Raw genomic sequence first — 10,080 nt, forward strand, 5'->3', positions numbered from 1 at the left:
GGGGGGCAAGAAGCTCGAAACCAGGACACAAGTTGGGAGGCAGGAACAGCCCTAAGGCTTCAGACAGGGAATCATCTCCCCCTGAGGAAACTGTGTGGCTGATCAAAATCAGACCCCAGTGGGGAGGCAACTGCAAGAAGCTGTGTTCCTCTACGTTCTTATCTTCAGGGTTATTTTTGGCAACTGTAGTTATTGGAAACCTGCTGATTTGTTGAATTCGGGCTATGCTGGTTGGTTTTTTGTTGATGTTTGTGTTCTTTTTCATTTCTTGTTCTATCTCTGTTTCTGTTTTCTTACTCTTCTTTCTTTTGGTTGTTCTTTATTGCTATTGAATGATTATAACACTAAGTTCCAGACGTTTGCAGGTTGACCTGCGCCCTCTCTTTCCTCATATCCTTCAGTTCTCCCCACTCCCACCTCCTTACACTTAGAGGAATCAAACAAAACTACCAACAAACATATGAGCGGACACCAGTGATCTCACAGCCTCCTGAAATCTCTAAATACATTGCCAGCACTCTGCGCACATCCCCCGACTACACCAGTGCTCTCGAAACTCTCCTACACTAGCCTTTTACCCGCTCCCACTATAAAGCAACTCCAGCAGAGTCCGACTTCCTGTTGTTACCCGTTGACATCTTCTGTCTTCCTCTCTGATCACTGACATTTCCCCTTCCCCTTCACATCCCACACTTCACACATCCCAGTGCAAAGGAGCCCGTAAGGAGCACTGAGAAAAGGGTGACATTATCAAGACAAATGTTAATGTGTGTGATTGACATTGTTATAACCAATAGAAATTCCCAGGGTCCAAACTAATTATGCTAAAAAGTTCTTGCAGGGGTTAACAATATCCCCAGACAAATAAAGCCGTGAACACATCACTGGAGTACACGTTCTAACGAAAGGGGATCTTCAAATCAATGACAATCTCTCCACATTCTACTTGACTTCAACTCCCAACACCAAGAAAAAAATACAAATATATGCAGAGTCCATGAAAAAAAATGTATGCACATTCAGGAAAAGAAAACTAGTGTGATGTTTTTTCAACAGATGGTGTTACTCTCACATGGGGGACCCTAGAGTATAGGGCAAGGGAAAGGGGACGTTATCAGAGACCCCTGCAGTGGGTCCTGGTTTCCTGCGAGCCTTGAGATAGGAAAGTGGAAAATAAAGACACAGAGACAGAGACCTGAGAGAAATTGAGTCTTGGGCTGATCTAAACCACTTTGGGCAGCAAAGACAAAGACTCCCAGGACATCCAGTGTTTATTCGTTACAAGCACTGGGGAGCGGGGAGGGCTGGACAGGCCTCGGGACACCTGCTGATAACAAGTGCCAAGCAGGTGGGACTGTAAAATGAGGGCACAAGCATATCTTTGCTGGAGAGAACAAACGGTTAATTCAGAGGGGAAGAATTTAGCTGGAGAGTGACTGAGTGAACTCAGCCAAGCCCTGCTACTTCCAGTGTAACACAGCTGAATTATAGAGGAGCAAGAAGCTTGGGCTACTATTCCTGCTAATACTGGGCAGAGGTGTCTGCTATACTAGAAAATGTTATATATTGCAGAAAACCCACTACACTGCCAGTCCTTAGAGAAGAAACTGAAACTGCATGTGCAGCAATCTCAGTGACCAATGTTACCCAAGCAACAGTTCACCACACTAGAAAATGTCTAGAAGCCAATGGCCACCACTCTGAGAATGTAAAGTACTCCTGCACTTGCAGAGACCAAAGGTAACTTGCATTGATCTCATGATGTCTCAATAAGTTTAGTGGTAAAACATTTATACAAGATTTTATTTTCCTGAAGAGGATATACATTTTTGGTGGACTCTGTATATATAAATATAAATATAAATGTAAATATAATAAAGACAAATAAAGGAAACCAGAATATAGATCTTTTGTAAATGAGAAGGGGAATCAAAAAAGGGAGGGAGTGGGGAATGGAAGGAGATGTTGAAAGACTTGAGATGTGTTGTGTACAAGTATTAATAACCTGCAGTGAATGTCACCATTACGCATCGCTAATAAAAACTAAAAAAAAAAGTGAAATGAAAATGTGGGAAGGAGATCTAGAGGTAGAGGAAGGGAGGAGGAAGGGGAAGAAACAGGGAATAAAAACAATTAAGATGTGTTAAGAACACATACCTACTTCCTAAGATGAGTGCAAACAATATAGAATGCAAACATATACTAATAAAAAATAAATTTAAAAAGTTAGTGAGTAAAAGCATCAGAATATTAAAAAGGATCTCTTGACCTGTATGAACTCTTCACTCTTCACTATTATTCCAAGGAAATTCAACAGTACAAGGATTTATTTGGAATAGTTAACATATATAAGAAGCATCCGGCATATAAGAGGTTTTGTTGACCACCTCTGGGTGTTCAGAAATTATTTCTAAATTTATTTTATTGATAAATTTGATTGCATCTGCTTCAAAATAAGAATCTGATTGTTCTGCTCACTCCGTGATTCCTCAGCACCCCTTCCCAGGACTCAGTGCACGACCCCAGCCCTTGAAAGCATTCCTCTTTGGACAGCTGCCGTGGGTATTGGGCATTGACTCCTAACCCTTCAGTTTTTATAGTATTTTTACAACTTTAAATTAAAACAATTTACATAGCGCATGCCCCACACATTCCAAGGGTACAATTGTGGGTTTTGGTAAATACACAAACATGTGCAACTATCACCACTAACCCATTCTAGCATGTTCTGCTTCCCCCAAGAAACCCTGGACTCAGTAGCAGTCACTCCCTCTTTTTCTCTTATTCCAATCCTTGCGGCCACTAACCTAGTTTTAGTCTCTGTGGACTTCACTGTTCTAGAAATTTCATAATGAAGAACATCATGAGCAGCCTCTTGTGTCCGGCTTCTTTTACTTAGCACAGTGTCTTCGGTGTTCACCTGTGGTGCAGCTTACCCCGGTACCTATTCCACTGTATGCACTTGCCACATCTTGTTCACCTATTCATCAGTTTATGGGCATTTGGGTTGTACCTTCTTTGGGGCTATTATGTGTAGTGCTGCTGTGAACAACTGTGCACAATATTTATATGAATGTGTGCTTCAGTTCTCTTGAATGTGTATCTAGGAATGGAGTTGCTGGGGAACACGGCCATTCCACATGTAACATTTTGAGGACCTGTCATATTGTTTTTCAAAGTGGCTGCATCATCCCTCCCAGTTATGTACAAATGTTTCAATTTCTCCACATCTCTGACTATACTTGTAAGCTCTCTCTTTAAATCTAGGCATCCTATTGGGTGCAGAGTTAAGGTATCTCATTGTGGTTTTGATTTTCACTTCTCTAATGACTAATGATTTTGAACTTTTTTGCGTGCTTATCAGCCATCTGGTTTTAGGTTTAGAGCCATCTCACCTCTTCATTTAGTACCTCATTTCATTCCCCAATCTAAGCTCTGCGCCCTATCCCAGGCTTAAAAGCTGCTGCCCTTCTCTCTAGGGCAGGCTGAAGCCGTACTTCAGACACTTCTCACTGTAACCAAACCATCACTATTAAGAGCCCTCAAGACTGTCAATCTCAACAGGTCACTTATGGCATCTCACCCAAGACAAAGAAAAATCCCCTCAGTCCCTCTTTTGCTCTGGACCACCCAAAATCTCAGTCTCTTCCCTAGGCCTAATTGCTCCCAAGCCCTTCAAGCCTTTCCCGCAGGATCTCATGACAACAACTCTTTATCAATTCATCTTAAACCAGGGACCTCCCTGACCAGTTCTATCTTGATCTGGAAAATTGAGCCAAGCCCTTCAATTCTGGGGACCCATACTTTGCAACATCTCTTCTCACTGCATCTCACAACCTTGCCTTTTCCAATCAAGAATCATTTTCCGGAGCTGGGATTTAGCTCAGTGGTGCCGCTACCTGCCTTGCAAGCACAAGGTTCGGAGTTCAGTCCCCAGTGTCCAAAAAAAAAAAAAAAAAAAAAAAAAAAAACATTTCTTTTTGCAATTTTAAAAAAAAAAAAAAAAAAAAAAAAAGAAGAATCATTTTCCTTTGTGGCCAATAATCTTATCTATACGTGCCCACTAATTAGACAGGGACATATACCTTAGCCTATTCGTCCCCCAATATCAATGTGGGTAGCTTCCAATAGCCATTCTCCCCCTGTTCCCGTCTTTGACCACATCAGCCAAAAGGAGGGCAGTAACTCTTATTCCCTGTCTAACAACACTACAGATACCCACAGAAATAACCACGGTGGTGGCGACTGACTATTTCTCTCACCTTCTACCAATGCTACCACAGGACCTGCAGGAGAGCCTCAGTAAAATCTCATAGCACCTAATTAAGATCCAAGACTAGTAGCGATAATATAACGGGGGCTCCAGGCTGCTCCCCTCCACTCATTGCTGGACTACTTCCCTTCACTCATCTGAACCTGAGCAGTGCCCCCTCCCACACTTGTCCTAGGGCTTGCTACAGGGAGGCAGAGATAAGAAAAACAAAGGGCAGGGGATTTAGCTCAGCGGTTCGGTGGCCTGCCTCGCAAGCGTGAGGACCCGAGTTCAATCCCCAGTACCAAAAAAAAAGAAGAAAAATAAAGACCCCCAAAACCTACCCCCGAAAATTCCAAAATTCCAAACTAGGACTCAGGCATACCAAACTTGCTTGCACAACCTTTCTTCACCTGGAGCTTATTGAAGGTTCAGGCACGTAGGCCATGTCTCATACATCCAATTATAACAGGATGAATTATAACAGGATGAAATTATAACAGAATGAAAGGACATGTGTGTTAGACAGAGCTGCCACGGCTGAGCACCCTGTCAATCGTGTTGTCAATCCAGAAGCCCCAGTGGGAGGTGCCTCTGAACTGGCTCAACATTTTAAACTTATGAACCTTATACACTATGCCATTTTCCTTTCACAGGCACGAGCCTGCTCACTCTGAGTGCACTCTTGCCTTAATAAACTTTGCTGCTTTTGTCTTACTGTCCCATGCCATATTCAACTTGGTGTTCTTTGCTTATCCAGCATAAGAGTTTAGGAACCCGTCCAGGACCCCATCATCCATAGTAATAGCACTATCATGTCCAATGACTAAAACCATTTCTAGTAAGTCTCAAAGAAGAACAAAGACAAGACACCATGTCCCGGTTTCTTGGCTACAAGAAATTCTACAGCAACTACACCATCTGACACTGTCTGTTCCAAGAAGCATGACCACACACTTCCCCCTGAATTCCTAAGTCAGTAACTCCTTCCTGGACCAACCCTCAGAAACCATCTACCCTTTAAAGCCTTTGATCTCCCTTTGCTGAGAGCTGGCTTTCTTTTCAGACTCAGCCCACTTGCACCCATGTGAAATAAACAGCCTCATCGCTCACACAAAGCCTGTCCGGGTGGCCTCTCTTCTCTCCATGCCTTTAATACAAGGACCTTAATGTGTAACTGGCTAATGAGAGTTGTCAATTTAAAGATTAGTCTCTGCCTGAGGAAACCTTGAAATTATTTTGCTTACATACGAAAAAACTTTTTAGGGATTTTTTGAATTGGATGATCTAAAACTTTCTTCATTTTTTTAAACATTAAAAAGATTTAAGTTTTTGAATACAAATAAAATTATAAAAATGTACTCCTTAATAAAAAATAAAGTAATAAAAGCTTTTCTGGACAGCTAATTATAATACTTGTTTTCAACTATTCTTTTAAACTTTTAAATTCTATTTTGTAGTGCTAAGGATTGAACATAAGACCTTCACACTGAGCTACATCTTCAGCCCATTTTTAGTTTGCTTTGTTTTGTTTGTTTTATTTTGTTTGAGACAGAGTCTTGCTAAGTTGCCCAGGCTGGACTTCAACTTGTGATCCTTCAGCTTCAGCCTCCCAAAGTGCCGGCATTACAGGTGTGCACCACCACACCTGACTTCAACTATTGTTTTAAAAGACTGAACTCTTTTCCTGTCCCTCTCAAATATTACATCATTGCCATATGAAAAAATAACTGAAGGGTTTACAGAAAAAAATGAGAATTTTTTTTTTTTTAATGTTGGACTGGAACTATAGCTCAGTGGCAGAGTGCTTGCCTAACTTGTGAGAGGCCCTGGGTTCCATCCCAAGCACAGAGAGGAAGAAAGAGAATCATTAATCAATAAAAGTAGTATCTTCCTAAATTTTTGTGTTCTGATGTTGGTCAGGTTTTTAATTTTAATTTGTACTTTGTAGTGATTTATTTTCACATAATAAATAAATACTACTTGAATTTCTAGTTTTGTACTTGTTGTTTTGCATTTTTTCCTCTAAAGATGATTTCCCAAACATGTATATTGTTCATGAAACATGGATCCGCCAAGGAATAAATGAATAAACAAAAGTTTTGACCCACAGAAAAAGTAGGCAAAAAGCACCTCAGTCTTTTTCTCAGAAGGAGGTTTTGCATATAGCAGTTTTGCTCCCCTTTGCTTCTGGGAGGCCCAGGAGCCACAGAAAACCACAAATGAGACTTTTCAAAAGGAAATGTCCATCCAAAGCTGTTTCTAATGAGGCTTCCTAGAATAGCTCCATGTGGGAAATTAGCTGCAGAGTTTGGAGCAAAAAACCTGAGTGCCCCTAAGACCTCTGTGTCTGGAGAGAGAAGAGGAGGAAAAGCAACTTGGGATGAACTGATCTCACTAAACGACCTGGCCATGTATTCATTTAACAAGCACTGATTGCATCCCTACTGTCTGTCAGGCCCAGTGCCAGACTCTGGAATAAAACAACAGTGGAAAATCTTCCCTCCGTGTGTTGTCTAGAGGGTGACAGGAGGGAAGAACAATAAATGTAATAAAAAGTAAATTATATACTACTGGAGAAGGTGAGAAATACCAAGGTGAAAAACAAAACAGAGAGGGCTGGAAAGTAGTGTGGTGGGGTTCAGCTTTCCACTGGGAGGTCAGGGAGGACTCAAGGGGAAGGTGAGCTTTCCGTCCTGATTTAAGGTCTGTGAAACAGGGGCTCTCTGGGTAGGAGGGTGGCAGCAAGGACAAACGCTCTGGGCAGGAGCAGACCAGGCCAGCTGGCAGAGTGGTCCTGTTACCGGGGCTGTGGTGCTGGCGTTGCCTTCTAGAGGTGGTTTCTAGATTCTTTCTGTCCTGAACAAAGAATCAGTCAAGGCAAGTACAAAAGGAAGTGAGGTTTTACATTGTTAAAGGTATGAAAAGAAAAGAAGCATGCTCTGCAGACTGTGGGCTAATTAAAGGTAGGAAAAGAAGTACGTGTCTTACGGTGGGAGTGGGCCACTGTGAAAGACAGACAGGGGCCAGGAAATTGTATTTTATTGTGGATGCTAGACTCTTATCAGATATATGATTTACAAATATCTCCTCCCATTTTGTAGGCAATGCTCTCACTTTCTTAACAGAAGCCCTTTGGTGCACTAAAGTTTTAATTTTGACAAAGTTCAATGCATCTATTTTCTCTTTTGTTGCACGTGTCTTTGGTGTCATATTGTTGGTTGCTTATCCAGGGCCACAAAGATTGAAGTCAATGTTTTCTTTTAAGAGTTTTAAAGTTTTGGTTCTTCCATTTAGGTTATTGAGCTAATTTTTTTTCATATGGTATGAGGTAGGGGTGCAAATTCACTTATTTACATGTAAATGTCTTTTTGTCCAGTTGTTGTGTGTTGGAAGACTCTTCTTTCCCCCTATGGCATGGTCTTCACATTCTTGTAAAAATCAGTTCTATTCCATTGATCTCTTTGTTCACCCTTATATGAGTCTATGTTATCTTGATTGCTCTATACTAGGCTTTAAAATTGGCGAGTCTAAGTGCTCCAACTTTATTCTTTTTCAAGATTATTTTGGCTAATCTGGGTCCTTTGCATTTCCATATAAATTTTAGGATCACTTTGTCCATTTCTTTAAAAAAAAAAAGGCAGTTGGAATTATGGCAATCAGTTTTAGAAGATACAATTTAATTTGGGGCTCTTTCTTTGGAACTCTTTAAACTCAAGAAAATGATCTGAGTGTTTCAGGGTACTTTAACTCCGGTATTACCCCATCTCCTCAAACCACCCTCATACACATTGAATAGAATGATAGATTGACAATGTAGAAATTAAAACATGCTTAGAGGGGATAGGTGAGTCCTGATTCATAAGAGCATCTTCTCTGCCCTCTGCCCAGCTGTCTTGTCTGGCTTGGACACCAGAAGAAGCCTGAGCTCTGGTCTCTGCCCTGCAGAAAGCCACAGCACATCAAAGGGTTGCTTCTTCTCCAGCCCTCCAGGCCCCTGGGGTCTCTTATCCTGTGCCAGGGCTCTGGGCCCTGATTCCCACATTCTGGAGCATGGAGACTGGTGACCCCTCCCTCAGCACCGTGAGCCAATCCCTAGGGTGAAAGCCACACACAGCTAAGCACTCTAATCAATAACATCAAAGAGGAGAAGGAAGAGTTTTAATCTCATAAAGACTAAGTGCAGATAAAGTGTAGAAGCAAGCCCCTTGAACTCCAGCCACATCTCTATGGCTGCTCCTGGCTCTGTCTTCCTTCTGGCCATGCAGGAGGTGCTGCTGTCCTTGTATGGCTGTGGAGACATCATCAGATGGGGGGTGGGGGGAGCTGTTACAAACACTGCTGAATCTTACAGCATTTTTGCCCTGGGCCTCAGATTTCCTGGTCTCTGATGGATTAAGTCGTCTGATGAAGGGGGCAGAAACCCCCTGGGGGTTCCTGCCTGGCCCCTGTGCCTGTGAGGGCCCCCCCCCCCGCGCGCGCATGTAGTGAACTACTTGACAAGTCTCCTGCCCTAGTTTGTGCTGGGGAGCACAATCCAGCAGCTAAGCCGGGAGCCCCAGCAGGCCGAGGCAGGCAGTCAAGTAGACATTCGTGTGGGCCCCAGTCGGGAGATCACAAGATGAAGAAAGAGGAACAGGCTGCCCTCACTCCCGCTGAAGCCCAGCTAGGACAGGGAAAAGTGCAGCCCTCAGGGAATAAGTCTCTCTCTGCACGTGGCCTTTTCAGCCCCTCAAACTTTGCCACTTGAGTGGGGCACGTGAGCATGCATGTTGTGGGACCTAAATTACAAGCCCTTGCTAAATGGCAAAGGGCCTAGGAGACAGTGTCCTGAACCCCTCCCATTGTAGCCACAGCCCCGACCTTTGTTCCAGCCCTGGCCTAAGAATGTGGATCACTCTTGTATTGTTTGGAGTCCGGATCTGAATCTACTTGTAAATTAGAGACTCCAGACATAGAGCCCCAAGTTAACTGACAAACTGTTTGCTCATCCGGAGTGTCTTGGTGACCTTTGAGACATCCTATAGGTGGTACCTGTTACTCATCAATATGTGACTGCTGACCACCAGCTCAAGTCAGCAGACCTTTGTCCCCTGTCTGTGAGCCCAAAATGTTAACCCCCTCCTTTTACTCCCTATAAGAGGACCTCGGCCCCTGAGCTAGGCGCCTCTCTGAGCCACCTGGCTCCGGGAGTGCCATCTGGCCAGACTAATAGGGGTCTTTTACCATCTAGCCTGGTGTGTTCCTTCCTGGGTTTCTCGTTCTCCGTCGAGCTCCCGGAGCCTCGCTGGGTGTTGGGCCCAGCATTGTGGAGGCCTTTTTGGCTGTTCACGCTCCGTGGAGTGGAAATGAGACTTTAGGTCTTACAATGTGAATCCAGTGGCATCTAGGCATATCTGGGCGCCTTTTTTCTTCTTCAAAGTATTGCTTTATTTCTAAAAAATAAATTGCAAAGCCCAAGAATAGAGTTATGCTCAGTGAAAAGTGTTTTCCTACAAATATTTTCCCCCCTGCTAAGTCGACGTCACCCCCTTGGTGGATTCCAGCCTGTTTGAGAAGTGTCCAGCTTCCTGATTCTGCAAGCCAGAGTCACGCAGTCCAGAGAAGGAAAGGGCTTTCTTCTTCCCATCTGCTGTTTTCTCAAGTGAAGAGTGAGCTCTTTTGGATGCTCACAGCTTCGCAGGATAGATTAAGAAATGGGGGCCACAGAGCGTTTGGCACCGCGCCCAGCGAGTAGGGAGAGGCTGGGCCCAGATCGTCTCCTCCTCTGCCTCCCCGAGTGCCCACGCCCCTTCCTCCGGCGGCGCAGGGCGGATCCACAGCTGCCG

Source organism: Fukomys damarensis, unplaced genomic scaffold (genome assembly GCF_012274545.1).
Source record: "Fukomys damarensis isolate Sample0158 unplaced genomic scaffold, DMR_v1.0_HiC HiC_scaffold_2, whole genome shotgun sequence".
Lineage (NCBI taxonomy): Eukaryota > Metazoa > Chordata > Mammalia > Rodentia > Bathyergidae > Fukomys > Fukomys damarensis.